The following is a 20,573-nucleotide window of genomic DNA, read 5'->3' as shown; positions in this document are numbered from 1 at the left end:
AAGAGCATTGTAGCCGCCCTGACGTCAGGCTGGTAAAAGGAAATTGACTCGGACGAAGAGCCAATAGGGTCGCACACTCCGAGAGCTAATTAACATATTAGTAGCCTGCAGAAACAAAACTTTTCGCAACTGTCAAAGGCCATCAGCTGACTGTCAGCTGGGACACACACTCTTAACTCTTTGAATACTGCTGCTGTAATTTATTCAGCCCTTTAATGTGGAGCAACAATTTGTCCCAGTTTGATTTGGTTTGATTTCAGAGGCACAAGGTGAAGTGTACATGCTGTAAAGTCATTTACATCAGTCTTCGTACAGAAAACAGAGGCAACTAACATAACAGATAGATAGATAGATAGATAGATAGATAGATAGATAGATAGATAGATAGATTTTTACACATTTTTTAAAATCTACAACATCTCATAACTGCTCACTTTCTATTTTATTTAATATTTATTTAACTGTGCTCACATGCTGCTGAATTTTGCAGGTTATACATCTTTATTTTCTCTTTTTAAAGCATCATATTCACTTTTGTTTGTCTCTCACACACAAAAAAAACCCACTTGCACTCATAAAGCGCATCTAATATTTGTTACACAACAGAACAAACAACTAAATAAAACACAAGTGCCTTATGTGGACCATGTTAAGTGGTAACTCCAGAGAAAATTGACCAAAAATATGAGAGGTTGGGATTGAGGAGATTTGTCATGCCTCTGCGCACCATAATAAAACTCAACACTGCCACCTTTTGGACACGACCGCGCATGGGATTCCCCTTTCAGTCACTGTAGCAGTGCACACACACATTTCAAATAATAGAAGATGTTTCAAAGGGATGGGAAACTTGGTGTTTTTGCAGCACACGCTCAAATTAAGTGTGTGTATGTCTTGTGAATTTTAAAGGAGTTATGTAAGGAAGTCAAAGCAGGGTGGAGGAAGTGGTGCCAGTGGGAAGTGAATGCCAGTGAACCCAGTGTTCCATCCAAACTGATATTATGTCCCACAGCCATAAAAGTCACTTTATCTAAGCGCTGGCCTAGGCGTTGCTGCGGAGTCATATAAAGCGCTCTCGTACATTGCACTTTATCTCAGTTCAGAGGTCTCCTACTTTCAATTGACTCGTGTGCAGCAGTAACATACGGCAGGCTGGGGAGTCCAAGTTTCCATATCACTGTGTGTCCTGTGTAGTTAGGGGATCATAATGGACATCAGACTCTATTTTGTCCACACTTTAAAGAATCAGTGATGTTAGCTGGAGGACACAGAGACCCTTGTGGTGCTTTTTAATTTCATTTTCATTTCACACATGTACAGAACAGTTAAGTTCACTGCTGGTGTGAAGTGATACTAACACATGTGGTTTCAGCAAACTGGCCAGTGAGTCTAAGTTATGTTTCTGATATAGAGCCACCTTATGCCAATTCAGTTTAGCTTGTTAGCCTGGATTCATCAACAAGGATGACATTACTTTAGATTGGGATTCATACTATTAAATAGTGTTGTACTCATGATTATGACCACTTTTGGAAGCTCTTGGTCTTGTCTCAGACTCGACCGCATCTTCACTCGGTCTTGTCTCAGTCTCACACAAAGAGGACTCAGGATGTTATTTCAAGACTTTCATAAACAGAGACGGTCAAGTTGATTTCATCTCCTTAGTGTTTGTGTTTTGTTGCTCATAACAAAAAAAACCAAAGGTAAAATCCAACATAAATTCACCTCTGCCGTGCCTTTTGATTATTTCATCAAGACCTTTCTCATGGTGCACATATACATACACACATATGTACAGTATGGCAATAAAGAAGGCGTATGGGGAGGAAATATTTGTTTTCTGTAGGTGTTTTTATGGCAGTGTGAATCTTTCAAATCAATTTAAGGAGTGCCTATAGTTCACATGTTCCACATTTTATCATGTGTGTCATGCATGTTAGGTGTTCTTGAGAGAACAACACTACCCTAAAGTTTCCGTTTCCTGTTGTATGTGCATTAATGTCAAAATGCAATTAAGCGATGACACATGGCAGTTTACTCATTCAATAATAATGCAATTTCTTTGGGAAAACAGTGATGGAAGGCTAGACTAAAACACTGTCTCGCTAGCCAGTTGGAGTTTTGATTCTTTTCTTTTTTTTTTTGTGGCCTCTCCTGACATGGTGCTGACAAATAACCATTTCTTTCCTGTGACAAAAGCCTATAATCATAGTCTGCCTTTCTCTCTCCCTCCAAGTGTATGATCTCATCGTTGCGACGGTGTGTATTTTTAGATTCCTGGGTGCACACTATTTAATGATAGGCCAAATCAGTCACGTCCCCGACTGCCAAAAGCTGTGGAAGATGATCCTGCCAATCAGCCAGACATTTTCATAACCATAAGGAGTTCAACACTTTCGCTATGGTTGTCCAAAACTGTCGTTAAGATAGCGTCTTTCAGCTTCCTCTGTTTTACATTAAGTGGAAACACTCTATTTTTCAGCCTGTCTTTCTGTTTTGTGTGGCGGTGTGATGTCATAACTGCTGTGGTACGTGTACAAAGACACTGACAGATGCTGTGTCCTAACAGATACATGTTTTAATACAGAATCAAATGTTATCAGTGTTTCTCTGATACATATGTAGCAGAGAGGTAGGGAAAATGAAGTCAACCAAACACACAAGTACCCATATATTCCAGTAATGGCCTAAATGGATGTTAGTTAATACAGCACTGTGCGTGTGGCTTAAACCAAACTCAAATAGAACCCTATTGTTTCTATTTCCATTCTGTTGCCTTGTCATCTGTTTGGGCTTACCTGTTCATGGGAAGGCACAGCAGTGGCCCGTTCCCTGGGGTACGGCCACAGCAGAGCGAGACTAATACACAAACGAAGGGAGAGCTCATTAGTCATGACAGAAGAAAGTGGCGGACCTAATTTAGCTGCTTTTGTGCCTTTGAAGTTATTGATGATGCAGAGCTGAGAGAGAGATCTACATGGAGAGGAATCTGGCCACTGTGAGGAGAACTTATCAAACCAGGGAGGAGGAAGTGACGAGAGACGAAGAGCGGCGAGGGTTGTTTGAGATGTGAAACGTTAAAATATTGTTAAAAGGGTTAAGACTTTTTTGTAATTTGTAAAACGGAAGGATTTCTGGAACCATAGCAACCACATTAAACAAAAGAGAGGGTACGTTAGAGCCATGCAGCAAATGTGGTGCTCTCATAGTCATTGCTGATCAGGTCGAGTGTCGAGTGTTAGACTGACTAATGACAAATTATCACCTGGCGTTGCCTTGATATTTTGATCAGAATCAGAATCTCTTTATTGTCATTGTACGAGTACAACGAAATTGAAGTAGCAGCTCTCAGATTCAGTGCAATAAAGGTATAAGTTAAAAACAAGGCAGCAAAACAACAGCTATAGAAATATGATAAAAAAGAAGCTATAAATAAGAAATATCACTTAACTGTACAAAACAAATTACATTAGTGTACAGATTTGCAAATACAAAATCTTAACAGGCTTTCTATTGATACTGCAAGATGGCTTCTGGTTTTGTTTTAGAGTGTTGTAGGGTCTGTCAGTGGTGTCTGTCCTTGACATTAATAGTATACTGTTAGGACGGTAAGTCTTTTTTTGTACCCTGTTTTTAGGTAATGTGTAAATAAAGTGTCAGAGTGCACATAAAGCATCGAAAATAGAGCTAGTTTATCAAAAAAAAAAGTTCCAGTGGAGGATTCCAAATATCCTCAAATCCTAGAGACGCCCCTGCATACACCCGATGTGTGTGGTGCTGCTGTGACTGGATTTGCCTGGTGGCAAAGATGAGTGAGGACAGCAAACGCTTAAAGGTTGAAAACAGGCAAGTTATTAATAGGCCGACTGATAAGTATTCATACATATATATATAACATATATATTGTTCATTCATTAACTGGCCCCTGGTCTCCTGTCATTTTGCAAAAGCATGTTAAGTATCCTCTTTATAAGTGATCAGGGCTGAATTGTAATGTTCCCGTTGCGCACTTCCAAACTCAGACACACGCTCCTGATCAGTAGCTCAGTGCTACCCCACTGTGAAATTGGCAAGTGTTTTAGAGCTCTCTGATTGACATTTTCTAAAACTCTTTATGCACTCTTTCCATAAGTCTGCAGAGGGAAAAAACCCACAATGCATAATGTTGAGACATTTTCTGCTGTGGTTGAGTGCACTTATTGTGAGTTGCTTTGGACAAAAATGTCAGCTAAATAAATGTAATGTGATGTAAAGTAGCAAAGACAGTGGAAATGGGGCATCATGAAAAAGAAAAAGAAAGCAGCGTGATATTTCTTTTTAATATGAACATTTGTGTATTACCAAACGCAGGCCTCCTAAGCCAGAGCCTCTGCGTGAAGTCACTGATAATAACTTTGCATTTCTTGTGAAAGGGCTTAGTCACTCATGTCAATGACAGAGCCCCTCCTAAAAAAGTAAAAGAAACTGGACTCATGATTTGCCAATACTCAGACCAGGCAAAGAGGTTTAAAAGAAATTAGAATCACCCAAAATAAACCTTGTTAGAAGTAAACATCAGGGTACAATCTCAGAAATGTCCTCTCTGTCCTGGGTGAAAGAGACTAACATACAACTTCTATCATACTGAATGCTTGTCTAAAGCAATATTAACTTCTTGTGGTGATATTCTGATTCTTATTCTGATCTGTGAGACAGCCGTCAATAGCTTGCAGTAATATTTTCAGAAATGTAAACAAGTTGAATCCTTTGGCCTAAACTCAGCAATAACATGAGGAGCGTCATTTAGATTAGACTTTTAGTATCAGTCTGAACTCGTCTCATTCTGGCGAGCAATTGAGGCGACTGAGTGGAAAGAGCAGAGGTCACTGAGTTGTTTGCTGTATGTCCGTTCAACCCTGTGTGTATGTGTGTGTGTTGCTCAGTTCCAGTCAGAGCTTGATAAGGCCATCTAATCAGCCTCTTTGCATTCCAACACTTTTGTGAGCCGCCCCTAACCTGAGCCTGTTACTGTATTCATGTCTGCATCGGTGAATACCTGAAAGCTGATAGCACCTGCAAACACACGGGCTATGCAGGTGAAAGAATGGAGTCATGTAACTTTTAATATGACAAAAACACTTTGTTTGGAGCGCCGCCTTTAACTTTAAGATGAAGACGACAGAAACACTACCCGTGCTTTACATCTCTGCTAACACGAGGAGCTGGTATTGCTCTGGGGCAATGCAATTTCATCAACAGTTTAGTGAGAACAACAAAGCTGGAATATCAATTTTCACCCCACCAACAGAATGTGGGCACAGCCATGTCATAATTACCTTAATCCATTAGTCAGAAGGAGGGTGAGGCTGCGAAGGGTGCGACAGAGGACAGAGCAGACAAAACAAGGTCAGGAAGAGAGCAGATCTGTAGTTGGAGGTGGATTTTGGACGGCCTCTCTGACACTGGTGGAAAGTATTTGGTAGCCTACAGCTATTGGGCTTTGTGTGACTGGAGAACTCGAGCATATACGACTCCGAGCTAGTATCAGTTCTGTGGCTTGAGGGCGAGGGAGCCGCAGTGAAGCAGTGAATGTGTTACAGTGCTGTGAACAGCGGAGTCACACGTGTTTTCTAGACTGTCTCAGTGTCACATGACCTGGGGGGTGACACAGAGTTTTGAGGTTTAATGTCTCATATTTGTTCCACTTACTCATTCCAACTGAAGATTTGTCAAGTTAAATAACATGGCTGCTAATTAATACTGTGTGGCCTGCAGATGTAGGCTACTCTGTAGAGTAATCGAAGACGACTGGTCAATATTGCACCAGAGCTGGCAGAGTGGCTTGCATATTAGCCATAATTACATTCACATGAACATAATGTATTGGTTTGCTGTCATGTGTAAGGTTAATGTGTATAGCAATTTAATGGTATATTAACTGTTGGATAGCTTTCCAGGGTTATCTCCTTTTGGATGCCCTCGATGCCTACACACAACTTAGACCTTCATCTGTGTGTGCGTGTGTGTGTGGGTGGGTGGGTGTGTGTGTTTCGTGCTTGGGTGTGCCTGTAAACCTGTGTATCAGTGTTTGCGTGTCTGTGCATGAATTTGTATGAGTCTGATGTTTGAGTTTTAACATGACTTAATGTTAAAACAAATACTTACAGTACAATGACAATTTTCTACCAGACTAAACAAAGTTCTACTTTACACAATGACACATGCAGGCAATTGTGAGAGCTATATTACGTAAGAGACACAATGAAAAGAAATATGATTAATTGCATCATTGGTTTCTGTGCTGTTTTAAAATTGAGCAGTATACAGAGAGGAGGTAAATCAATGCAAATCAACTTAAATACTACAAAATATGGCAATAAACATTATCAGAAAGTGAACAACACTTGACTTTGACACTGGCTCAACAATATGTAAATACATTCATTACTGTATATTGCGTCCACCTCTCTGAAGTTTATGCAGAGTCATTTAGGGGTGGGAATCACCAAAGGATCCATGATACAATATTATCACAATACGCAAGTCACGATACAATATTTTTGTGATTTTAAATATGTTGCGATTAAGTTTTTAGTCTGTTCACTCACTTCAGCCTTTTTTTTTTCTTTTTTTTTTGCAGCGGCAGCAGCAAAGTGGACTGAAAAAGCAATTAAGTGTATTATTCTAGAAGGCTACCTGAAGTTTAATGTGTATTTATAATGTTAATAATTTATATAATTAAAAAATCGATACATGGCACTGTGTGATGATACGATATTGCCACACAAAAATATTGCAGTACTATGCTGTATCGACTTTTTTCCTCCACCCCTAGAGTCAGTAGGAATTGCCAGAGCTGTGGACTCGAGTCAAACAACTGGGACTTGAGTCAGACTCAAGTCACAAATAGGATGACTTCAGACTTCACATGACAAAATTAAATAAAGACCTGCAACTTGACTTGGATTCTAACACCACTGACTCATGACTACACTTGGACTTTAGCCTTTTTAATTAAAAATACTGGATATTTTACCCACAGCTCAAAGAATAAAAAGTATGTTATTTCAAAAGTGTGACATAATTTTCTTTCTCTTCCTGAAACAACAAATATTAACACTATTGATTCCCAGCAAGTCAACACTCAACTCCCCAGCTCCACTTAGTTTGAACCAATCCAGTCAAGCTGCAGGAGAAAACCATTAAGTAATGTTACTGAGTGCCAGCTGGAAAAAAATTATACCAAAGATAATTTCATGTGTGTACAAAAACTACAAGGTGGCCAATAAAAAAATTGATCACTGTATGCAAATTTACTAGTCAAAAAAAACAAAACAAAAACAAACAAACAGATGAATACACAACAATTTACAACTGTATTTGATATTGGAAGTTGCACAAAGAACAGGAAGTCGAGGCTAATATTAGCATAGTTACCAAGCAAATGCTTGTAACTTTAGCTTAACAGCTAAGTAACTTTTTGACAAACTTGTTAAAAACCAGTATAAACTTTAAAAAGCATTCATGATTTTTGTAAATTTAATAATGGCAGTATATTTGCTGGAGAGCGCATTATAACTTGTTTAGGATTCAGAACCCAAAGTTTAGGAATTGACCCTTAGCTAAGTCCCGCCCCCAGACACAGACTGGACAATCATAACATAGCTTCAGGCCAGCTCAGACCAGGGTCCAACACCAACACAGCTGTGCTCCATTGACTCTAATGCAGTAATTTCAGAATTCCTTCATTTTCAGGTTTTGTGGATTTGGAGCTAAATGTTGTGCCTGGGGCCACTTTTCAAACCCTGAAAAGTGTAGGGTTAGCTAGCTAGCTACTTAGGATATAGCCTACTAATGATTATAACAGTGAAAAAAAGACCGACCCTGCTGTACAGGAACCAGTGAAGGGAAGCAGGGAAACTTTGCTGACATTCAACCAGCTGTGTGTCATCACAGTGTGCGCAGATGAACATTGTCTGACTTCCCCCGGAGATCCCTGCCCGTCCGGCTGTGGAGATCCGGTTGCTGGCAGCTGCACGAGGGTAAAGCCAAACACTGTTCATCTGCACACACTGCGATGCCACACAGCTGGTTCAATATCAGCAAAGTTTCCCTTTATATTCATTGTCTTCTGTCAGTCTTGACTTTGGACTTGAATGCAAAGACTTGTGACTTGCAAAGTAATGACTTGATCCCACTGCTGGGAATTGAAGCAGTGCATGCAGGAACTGTCTCCTCCTACTCGGGTCTTTGGCAAGTCTCTAGCCTCCACCCCCCAGCTGCTCCTGTGCCCTTGAGCGACTGTAGCCTGGAACTGACACTAACAATAAAGTATAATTTTCACAATTACAGAGAGTTAGCAAGCTAATTACAGCAGAGATCCAACACAAGTATCAGAGATCAAGACTTCTTAGCCTGAGCTGCAACGCCTCGTAAAACTCTTTGCCCTGTCGTCTTTTGTTGAGCCTATGAAAATGTGTGGAAAAAAGGAAATGTGTGGTGAGTCTGTGTGTGTATGGGGAGAAGTAGCGGAGGAAGATAACACTCTAATCACATGTCCACATGTTAAGTAAGTAAACAGATAATCGCATTGAGCTAATGTTTTGTTTTTTGTTGTTGTTTAAGTCAGATATTATCTAATCTATGTTGTTCTCTGATTCATCCTTCATTTCGTACAGGGTCATTACGCTGAACTTAATGAGACCATCTTTTCATTGTGTTCAACACAGTGTTTGTCAAATCTGCCAATACAGGCAGTTGACGCAGTGAAGATGTATAGGAGCAATGGCCATCTGCCTAAACCACAGCTTGATAAAAGCTGCAGAATTTCTAGAAGGGATACCGAACACAATCGGTCAGTGTAGACGTACATAATGTCATAAATACTAGAAAAGTAATTACTTTTTTTTTTTTACTTAGTCAGACAAATGACCGCTCAGTGATGAGAGACGGGTACATATTTTGTGGAGAGATGATCAGGATGCTGTTGTTGCCCCTCTTGTCTCGTGTTCTCCTGATATCTCCAATCACAGTCCACATCGTCACTGCCACTAACAAGTAAATAGGAACACACAAGCGGACACAATGACACAAACCAACTCCCAAATGGATGCATGGCTACACAACTGCACATAGGGGGACACACATGCGCATGCTCATAGCCTAATGAGAGATTTTCTGACCTTTCTTCATGTACCCCTGGAGAATATTGATGAATCCCCTTTTAAAAATAACTCTCGCCTTGTAGGGTCATTAAATGATTTACAGTTATTTCACCAACACATAATTATTACATTTATTATGTTGGACTGTACAGGGTTGGGCCATTGTGGTAGGAGGCGGACCTTTTAACACACAATAGAGGCGATTAAAAGTTTATTTTTCGTGAATAGCCCTTACTTATGTTCCACTCAGAAGTTAACATCACAAGAAAAGAGTTTACAGCTTTTAGAGTGGTGCATTAGCCACTATAAAACTAGACCTGTAGCATTTACGGTGCATTGCCTGATTAGTGAAACAAAAGCTATTGGAGGAGAAGGAGAGAACAAAAAGTTTTAATGTGGGCTCCTGTTAAACATATTTAACTTTCCCATAATATCCTGCAACTTTAAAACTCCGGTCCTGGATTGCAGCCATTCCTAATTGTGGGCTTTGCAATGACATTTAAGTCTTTTATCGTCGTACAATCTAAACCTTTATGAGGAAAACCTTTAACACGATGAAACGTGAGTGGATGAATTTCAGATCGTTCCTATTACCCATGTCAAATCAGATATAATCTAACGTACTGGGCTAAGTAATCATGGGTAATGTCACATTTGGTCTCATGGCAAAAAGACTAATCGCCACATTCAGATTGCAAGGTTATGGTGTTATCTTAATCAGGGCTATTTCTGACCTGCAAATGTGCGTCACTTGCTTCACTGTGCCACCAGTATCATTACCAATATTATCATGGCCTTTGTGTGTTTGAATCCTGCAGTCTGTGTCTGTTCCTAATAATGATATCCTCTCAATTGTTACGCCGCTAAGCTGGTTAAAATGTCATCTGACTGTGATTGTGAGTGTGGCCCTTCAAACACTCCCAGTGGGTGAGGCGCTTAATGTTCATTCGAGCCCTGCGTTGAGCACTTGGCATTAAAAACCCAACTGAAGCCCAAATGAAGATGATTTAAATGAACTCATTTGAGGAACATTTAATTACCATTGGAGCGTAATTGAATGTTTCTCTGAAGTGCTGAGTGATTCCTAATGAAATGAGAAAGACTGGGGAGATACTGACGAGGCTGAGCGCAGATGCTGATAGTCGGGCCCGCTCTCAGCCTACAGGACAGATAAAAAAAGATCAGAGAAGCATCTAGTGGAGAAATAAATCCATCACTGCTAAATTATCCTCAGAAGAGCTACAACAAAAACAATGCTTAGCGACCGGCTTTAGTTGATTTCTAAGTTGTATTTTAATGATTTTTTCACCAACTCTTTTTATTGAGGTTTTCAAAGGTAAACAAATCATGGCAGTAGTATAAAAGAGAAAACAGAATTTCTGGTACAAAAATGTAAAAAAAAAACTCTACAAGTCAAGAATCAAAAATACCCTGAAAGGAAAAAGACACAATAACGGGTGGTTACAGGGTTGTCCATGATTGACCATGTTGTGTCATTTAAACGAGGCTAGTCAGGGGAATAATTTTGTGCATCATTCTTAAAGTGGTCTTTGAAGGGTTGCCAGATCTGGTAGATTTTGTTTTCACACCCTCTTAAGGAGAATTTAATCTTTTCCAAATGCAGGTGGGGGGCCTACTGCTGTGGATCCATTACCCCTGTTGTCCTTCCTTCTGGAAGGGGGGAGGCTCATGGCTATGGATCCCCTGCCTGACACCCCTGACTCCCCCCTCACAAAAAATATTCTTGTAATGTTCTTTTGGTTGCCCACTCTCTTCGTCTGCTGGCTCTGCGGTGTCTCGCTGGCAGAGCAGGGCTGCTATTGTGACTATTGACCTGTTGCATACTTTGGTACGTTTTTGCTCGCACTTCAGTTTTATTTGCGACAGTTTCATTTGTAGTATCTATGCTACAGTTTCTATTGCACTTTTAATCATTATCTTCTGGGCTAGTGCAACCTGAAGGAGCTTTTATTCTTTTAGCCAAAGTTGATGTATTTATTTCGCCCAGTCGTCCTGATCCCAATCATGTTATTCCGAATTGACATTCTTGCTGCACTACATGGTTGTCTACCGTGTGCCTTGATTGTACATGATGGTTGTATCTGCTATGCAGCTATGTTGCACTATGTGCCCAAAACAAATTTCCTGTTTGGGACAATAAAGTTTATCGTATCTTATCACATCCTTCAGTAGGGCAGAATGGGCAGAAGTCTGTGTCCAGTATATTAATATCAATCTACGTGCTTGTAGGGTTACAAATAACATCAAAGTATGTTGGGAGCTGGTTAACACAAGATCAGAACTTTTAAAACCAAAGAGTGCAGTCAGCGTATTGATGTTAGGAAAATGTGACTTTTGGCAGTGGAAACAGATTTAGCAAATAAACGATGATGTAGGCTACCGGATCCTACTTCAACTTCACTTCCGCTCCACGACTCCGTGAGTGTAGTCTTTCTCGTTTCTTTTTCAGGACGCTTATGTATGCTGACAACGCTGATATGAGTGTGATGAGAGCTCTCGCAATAGCCAAGAAGTTCCCAAGGAATCTCTCCATCTGTCGTAGTCATGGATGTGCCGGTAGTTGTTTACATCAGTTGTGGACATGAGACGCTCTCAATGACGTCATCTCACGGCACACTCTTCTTCTACGGGTGTTCTTTTGCGTTTTTATTTTTCATAAGAAGCGCCACCTACTGCTCGACCTGTTGACTCCCAATACTAAATAAAACAATAATAAATGGAAAAGTCTGTAAATTTGCATTTTCTTTTGCACATTTTCACAAAATTTGCTTAAAATTTGCGATACATTTGGATGGAAACCCAGTTAGTGATTGAAAAATATTTTGCCAATGTCGTTACTCTTGGGCAAAGCCAGAACATATGGGCTAGTGAGGCTGGTGATTGCCCACATCAGTCGCACACTGGATTAATATTTGGATACGTTTTACAGAGCTTATTTTTTGATAAGTGAAGTCTATGCAATGTTTTAAATTGCAAAATCCATGTCTAGCACACACTGAGGAAGAATGTTCCAGTAGTTGGGCTTTTTCCCATGACTCTTCCAAAATAACAATCCCCAAATCATTTTCCCAGGCTATTTTTGAGTAATCTTGGGAGGGGTACGATCTAAACATGAAAGTGCATTATGAATTACGGAGGTGCCTCCTTTGATCAGTGGGTTTGACAGAAATATAGATTCAACTGGCAGACTGACTGGTAAATTAGCTAAGAATGCAGTGTTTTCCTTGACAAAGTATCTGAAGTAATGTCAAATTTAGTCAATATACCGTCAATAAAAAGATCTTTGAGGGAATGAATGCCTTTTTTGTGTCACTGCTGAAACTCTCTCACTGCATCAGTGAGAGATGAAGATAAAAGACTGATTCGGCAGTAGAGAGCCAGAATGCCACCCAAAATTTTCCCTAACCACAGACCAAACTTAAAGTGAGTGTGAAACAATTGGGTTATTTGTAGCTTACGAGTGTGAAGAAAATAAAGACTAATAGTGTCGGGCTGATAAAGAAGTTGGGTATTTTAATGGTTTAATCCAAATATTTTTGATGGGTGTGACCAGTCGTAATTTACAATGCAGCAGTGCACAGTCACTGAATTCTAAAATGTAGGTAGGTGTTTAGTTTGAACAGAGATGTTAGTGTAAGGATGGATACGCTGGGTGGAGTCACATCTAACAGAAATAGGTGAGTAAGAGGTGAGATAATATTTACAGGACAGGTGTGCTGCTCGTCCAGTAAAAGCCCCTTCCTCTGGACACATTGTTACGCGGAGGCTACCATTGGCCCCACCATTACAGCCTGCATATTTCATGGCTTTTGGAAATTCCCACATGACAACATCCTCACACCTGCACCATCCATTACGGGGAATCTTGTTCTCCGTCTTGCTCTCTAAGTGTGTATTTGTGCATGTGTTTGAGAGGCAGAGAGAGACAGTGAGTGCCTCCGCATGTGTATGCAGGTAAATATGTGTCAGTCTTTACGAGTGGCAGTCGCTGCAGCTGCTTCCCCCCGTGGCCCTCTCAGTGTCTGGAAGCCCAAAGGCCTCAAGGCAGAAGATGCCAAACAAATCTAGCTTTTAGCTTCTTGTAGGCTTGAAGCAAACTGTCAAAACAAAGTTACAGATAGAATATTAAAGGAAAAAAAAGAACTGTTCTGTTGCTTCCCCACTTTCCGTCTCATCCTCTGTCTCTGTCGAGCTTTTCTGAGAGAGCAGAGCTCGTCGTCGTATGTCGGAGTCTATTTTGTGTTTGGGCTTCAACATAAAGCAAGCGGAAGCTGGTTAGTTAAATGCTGGTAAGGCTATTATAAGGTTAAATCTAGAGTATACAAGCCTGCAGTCTGTATGGTGAGAGCATTTCCTGCAGAACAATGAGTCTCCAAGCTTGTCTGACAGAGACACAGACACAGAGAGAGATAGGGGGAGAGAGTGAGTGTGAGTGAAACTGAGAGAGAGAGAGAGAGAGAGAGAGATCATCACTGCTCTGTGTGTGCGTCTGCATCTGAACTGCTCGGCACCGAACCTGATGAAGTTCAGATTTCTTCAACAGCAAACATATAACATGATGATAATTCTAAGTCAGTGTAATGATAAGTATTATATTGATACCCTTTAAAAATTTCAGTACAGCTCTACATACACAAACACTGTGAACACTGTGCGTGCAAACTTTTACCAGCTCCAGCAAGCACAAGCTCTGCAGTGCCTGGCCTCTGCTACACTCAGCATACATTAATGCCAAGGAGATACCACTAAAGCGGCTCACTAATGTATATTTGCTTGTTTGCCAGCCTCAAGAAAGACTTGACAAACAATTAGTTAGATACACTTGTTAATTTATCACAATCTTTACCAAATTCCAACAAAAAAGATCTGAACTTGGGCACTAACTTTTTCAAGCAAATGCAATCAATACTGAAGAGCTTTTGTTTGGTCACAGTGGTAACTAGAAGGGCACTCAGAAAGCGCAGACCATCACCGAGGCCAAATGGCCCTATCTCGTGTTGTGGTGTACATATATTGCAAGTTTTAGGTTGCCTTGTGTAACATCTTGTGCCAAGGGACTACAGATGGAAAAATAGTCTTTTGGCTAATTCTGGCATTTTATACCATGTGTATTTATTAATTTGCACTGTCCTTTTTTTCATAAATAAACCAAACTAAACGGAAGTTTAACAAGTAAAAATAAGTTGTGTCTGCCCCATGATTGGGAGCCACTCCAAAATTTAGTGGGTTCTTCGCTATAGCCTTCCAACATGAAAATCAAGTTAGCAGTTTTTTTGTAATCCTGCTGACAACCAAACAAATGGCACTGAAAACATGACCTCTTTGGTAGAGGTAATTATGAAAATACAATCTGTCAGTGTTTTCAACAACTGGGGGTTAGGACATAAAGAAGGGGAATTTATTATGATTGGAAATCCGTGTTTGGCATAACCCAAAGTTTAAAAGGTTTTTTTTTTTTTAAGCTATTTTTTTTTTAATTCTATAAAAACAAAAATTGGGTTGTAGGATGTCAGTTCAAGCACATGAAAGTTGTTTATCACAGAGGACCACTGTTTCCATCAAAGCTCACCATTTGTCCATGGCATCCTGCACATTCCCAGCATAAAGTGGTCCCTGTGGGGGAGTTAAAACTTAAATACACACTGACACCAATTTACATTAATGGCTAAAATTGTAGTCTTTTTATTTCTGTTTTCATGTACTGTAAAGCAAATATTTTTGTTTTTTTGCTTTCTTTCTTTCTTTGCCAATTTTGTTTATCCCTAAAAAATCATTGTGATACCCTCAAACCTGCAAATCAGAATTTCCTTGCCTTACATTGGTCAATCTCAGTCCTCTGCAGGTGGCAAAAAGGTCCTCAAAAGCAATTAAAACTTTTATTTTGTAAATCAATATATCAGTTTGTAAAAAATATAATTTTTATGTGTAATTCCAAACATGTAAAGTTTACTATCAACGTAGTTAGACAAAAAAGAACAGTGTCCCCTTTTTAACTGATAAATGTGTTGTCCTTTACACTTTTATAATTTTGCTGCCTGCACTGTGCACTTGGAGGGTTCTGTGATTTTGGTGTATAGAAAAATGACAATAAAGCTCCATCTATCTAACACTGCTCTCTGTCCCATCACCCACTGAAAATCTCTCTAAGTACAGCAATGTTATGAGTTAATCTAAAGCCATCACTCAGAGGTGTAGTGAGCAGGATTTTCGGTCACTGTTTTAAAACAGGGTCGCCAGTGAAAGTGAAATAAAGTAAAAGCCAACCCAATACTGACTTTTGTTTGGTGTTTTGGCTCACTATGTTTGGGTTTTTCCTGTGTCTCTTGGATGCTTACTGCTTACAGTTTGGCACAAAGTCACTACCTTTTTATAGAGGCCTGACCTCACCTAAGCACTGTGGGGGTACACGCCCATAGATGTCCCAAATACAGAAAATAAGGCGGGGGGAAAGGAAATCCAGGAAGAGGGCAGAGTCTCTGTGGATAAATACACTACCACACACTTCTAGTGGGTCATAAGTAATGATTGAGAGGGATTTCTTCTTTATGTGTCTATAGATTATTTTTTAGAAAAAATCCCGCATGGTATATTTTTAAAGAAAAAGCTAGTGTTTTTGTTCTGAATGATGGTTACAGCTGGTTTTTGTTTCACATCACTGGTTATCACCAAATATTGCTTAGTGTCTCCAAAGACAAAAACATTATACAGTTGTAAAATGCAAAAGCCATTTTAGCTAAAAGCTGTTAGTTTTCTCAGTGTGCATTAAAGTGAAGAAATGCTAAGCACTCGTTTTCATCTGAAGCATGGGGAACGTGTGTGCTATTACCCCGACAGCTTGGACTCTTGCCAGCCATTGAGTCACAGTACCCTACCTTACTCCATGCAGAGTAAAGGACAAGACAAGGTAAATTTAGAGTATTTATGAGTAGCAAACAACAGTTCAGTGAGTGAATGACCATATCAAGGACATTTCACTCTGAGGCCAACCCTGAGAAATGTTCAGTGGAGGTTAAGAGGCAGACAGCTTACCAACATTGTTCCTGCTGGGGGTTGGAATCACGGTATGATATGACCACGATACTTAACTCATACTACAATATAATGGCGATTTTGAATATGTTACGATTTATTGCAATTCATTACCTTTTTTCAACTGTAAATAATTTCCTCAAAGGAAAACTCAGCATCTGTTTTATCTAATAAGATAAAGTTTTCCGTCTCTTTATCTCACCTCAGCCATTTTTTGCAACAGCAGCAAACTAAAGTTTAATTTGTATCTGTAATATTAATAATTTATATAACAAAAAAAACAAACGATACCTGGCACTGTGTGACAATATGATATTGCCACACAAAAATATTGCTATCCAGTGCTGTATACATTTTTTCCCACCCCTACTTCCTACATTATGTGTATCTAAAGCCAGTAAGAATAAGATAAGAGATCTCAGAGGGCATGTTACATGTGACAGGTTTTACTTCATTAGAGGTACAACAGATATTCAGCTTCTTGTCAGCACATACATGCATCCATACCCTGACCCTACCAACACAGACTCGCCAAACACACAAGTATATTATGCATGTATGCTACGTGAATTAGCTTAATTCTCAAGATAGACATCACATGTTTGTTGTACATTCAGACCAGTCAGACCAGTTAAAAAAAAGTCAAATGTTCCTCTGTGCAGGACGCACTTCCCATGGAGACATAGAGACTAAATTGGCTAATAAAAGCTCATAATCTTAATTGTGGTTCGTGACTCCAGAGTTCTGGCGTTGGAGTGCACACAGACAATGACACCCAGTAGTCCGAGCACATCCTCTAACCAGGCTGACATTCCAAACAGCAATTACAGCACCGGGCCCACCAATCCAGACCAAAACACCTACTCGCAAAAACAATGGGCATCACTGTTTGCACACAAGGGCAACCCTCTTTGGACTCTCTTCATTCCTCCGTCCCCTCTCCCCCACTGTTCCTGGTCCAATCTTGTTATTAATTTTAACTCATTCATTAGAGGAATTCTCAGTCGCCGCATGTTCTCACATGAATGTTATGGCCATGACAGCAGGTCAGGTCCTGGCACTGTGTGTTTGCTGTCAGGAATCACAATTGATATGAGTTTTAAGTTTTCACCAACAGCTCCATCACATTTGCAGGATTACTTTTGTTTGCATTTGCTTTTGTAAGTCCCTACATAGATAACAAAAGACACATCTGTCATAATAGTATTGGTCCAGAGGTCCAGTTTGTTAGCAGTTGTGTAAAGCAGAGTAAAGGAGACATAGTGTTATAACTGTGTTGTCTAAACAAAACATATCTGCCAGCTCCTATGCACTTGGACGATGCCTACTTTCCCGACAATTTTCTCAGTTGCTTTAAGACACATAAAACTAAAAAAAAAGCCAATGCAGTCCAAACGCTTGTATTTCATACACACAGCCATTATTCACACCACATAATTATGTGTTAATGGTCTGCACCACAATTTTGTGAGCAAAATCTGGTTTGTAATTCAGTGTGAGATGAAATATCCCAGATGTAATGGAAATAGCACTAGTCCTACTGAAGTCTATAGAAATGTTTTTATATCTTTGCTCTAAAAACAGTGCTGCTGGCAGCCATTTCTAACAGCCACTAATTACACAGGGTGTAGATTTATTCCAAATTAATATAGGTATAACACGAAAAGCCCTCAGACTGTTCAGGGATGATGATGTTGAAATAATGAGACTTGATTTGTCCACTATGAACAAGGCCACGTGTAGGCTGCCCTGATCAATACTGATCAATGAGTGAAAATGATTTGGCAAGTGCTCGACCACAAACAAAGTGAAAAATGCAATAAAGCAAACACCCTCTGAGTTGCATTGCATCATAAATTGATGAAAGAAGTGATGTTTGCCACAAGCGTGTTTGTTGGAGGCTGCTTTTTAAACCATCTGCAGCAAAGCTAGCTCACTGCTGGGCCGTGCAAGAACCAAGTCTTGTGCAACGCTCCCTCAAAAGAACATTTGTTCACCATCTGTGACTGCTGCTCCCACTCCATGCAGAGTTGAGGCAAAGAGGCAGCTTACTTTCTTACAACGCAGATGGAGATGTTGCCGCTGGATTGTTATTTTTTTTTTTTTTAACCTCTTCCCTCCCACAAAAAAAATATAAAATGAAAACAGTAAATCAGCTCTATCTATGACAGTGAATCACTAACCCTCTCTGGGATCATGAAAACATAATCACTGCATAAATTAAACCCCCTTTTTTTATCGCCAAGACCCCCGGCCAGCAGAGTGTGTTTTGATGACAGCTATGTGTTTCCTGTTGCGCCCCATTCAGGCTGCAGCTGGCTGTTAAACATATTAGTCCGGGCTGGAAATATTGCGAGGGTGCCAGGTAGACTCACATGTCCACACACAGACTCACAGACAAACCTCAGCTTCAGAATGGCAGCAGAATGGATCCATTAGAGACCACTACATTTTATTTAATCTAAGTGTTTGTGATTGAATGTCCAGTGGAGTACAATATTGATTTCACATGCAACCTGCAGGCAACACTGTGCACATTGTCTCTTGATATTATATTCCAAAATGTTTCCAATATACCACTCTTTTTAACCTCCAAGCAAAACATTTTAACAATGCTGAAAAAGGGCACAGTCAAAGTGAGTTAGAAGTTAGAAGAAGTTGATATTTTATCAATGCTAGAGAGTCAGAACTCTCGTTACTCAAGCCAGAGGACGGGATTGTGACTCAGGCTTGTATGACGTTGCAGCAACATCAACACACAGAGCTAATACAGGCATGCCTCTTCTCTGTTAGCTTTTTCTCTTTCAGCCCACTCACATTCACACATGTCCAATCTACACTGTGTCATTGTCCAGCGCTGTGGGATCCCTCAGCTCGTTCCTTTCTCTCCTATTTTGTTTGGTTAAGCGGGGGCCAGAGGTTTGGCTTTGTCTATGTAGGTGGAGTTTTGGAAATCTGACTGGTTTAAACTGCCCAGTGACAGTTTGCTGTGGTCCAATTGGAGGCTTTGCTGGGACTGGACACATAACTTGGCCTGCTGGACAGTGTACTGTATATGCTAGTTTAGTTGGCTTAAAATTATGATCAGCTGTCAGCCCCAGACTACTGGAATTCAAAGAGGAGAACATGTGCATCCTGTGTGGTGTCCTGGATTGTACAAGCTTTTTTTTAATTACAGAACCCACATCATTCTGTATTTTAATTTTCTTTGACTACTTTTCATTACAAAGCCTGTGGATGCTAAATTGCCCTGTGTAATTTGCTAGATGAGGAGTTAGGGATGCTTAATGGAAGACTATGGCGCCCAAGGTCTTCAAAGGTCCAGACCAATGGAAAACCTACCTGCACCCATCATCTTTAAATTGTTTTTCAAAAAAAAAAAGATCTGATCCAAATAGATGAGAATAAATGATTAGACTTGATTCAAAATGTGCTTCATCTGAACAAATCCACCCACACTAGCAACAGTGTGATATATCATCAATAAATGAGCAGCTGCAATCAGAGCAGAAATATATGTACATTACCCTGCACATCACAGATCAACACTCTTTTCCTTCTGTGATGATTATGGCACAGCTCATGATCAGAGCTGATAATGACACATGCTGAAACACAGGACCAAGAATGCTGGGAATTTAAAGAGACTAGACTAAATTAGACTAAATATAACTTGGACCTGCTACTCAAGTCCTGGGTCAGGTGTTGGTCACTGCAGACTGAGCTGACCTGTGAAGACCTCTAGTCAGGCCTCACTAGGCATTCATACTGCCCAACAAATTCTCACTCCCAACTCATTAAATATTGATGATTGGTCAGTGGCCTTACATGTCAAACTGTGTGGCTTTGGGTACCCCTGCAGCGTCAGTTTTGGACTCTCAGGGACAGCGTATCAAGTTACACTCGTTATATGCATAGACTGTAAAAATAATGGGTATAGCTACCCTGACTTCACCCATTTGTTTGTGGACTGTTATGAAGCCTTGAGTTTAGCATTTATGCCATCGCCATTTTGGGGGTTTTTTTGCAGGCAGAAGTGACCATATTTGGGCGAAAGGGTGGCACTGTGGAGGAGCGAGGGGTGGATCTGACTGAGAAGCCATGGACACAATGGGCAGCCTCTCATTCAAAGCAGCCCACTTTGAATTATAGGTAACTTTAAACTTTAATGAAATGTAAATGGGTGACTTATATAAAAATTCACCCTACGTACAGTTGTAATGAAGGGGGACATTAGCCATGGAGACCAAAACTGTTTTGTGTACCAGGCTGTAAACATGCCTATTTCTGCTGGGCATTTTAACATGGGGGTCTATGGGGACTGTCTGGCATCTGGAGCCAGCCTCAAGTGGCGATTCAATGAAGTGCAGTTTTTGGCAC

Source organism: Epinephelus fuscoguttatus, linkage group LG2 (genome assembly GCF_011397635.1).
Source record: "Epinephelus fuscoguttatus linkage group LG2, E.fuscoguttatus.final_Chr_v1".
Classification (NCBI taxonomy): Eukaryota; Metazoa; Chordata; class Actinopteri; order Perciformes; family Serranidae; genus Epinephelus; species Epinephelus fuscoguttatus.
This window is presented reverse-complemented; position numbering follows the sequence as displayed.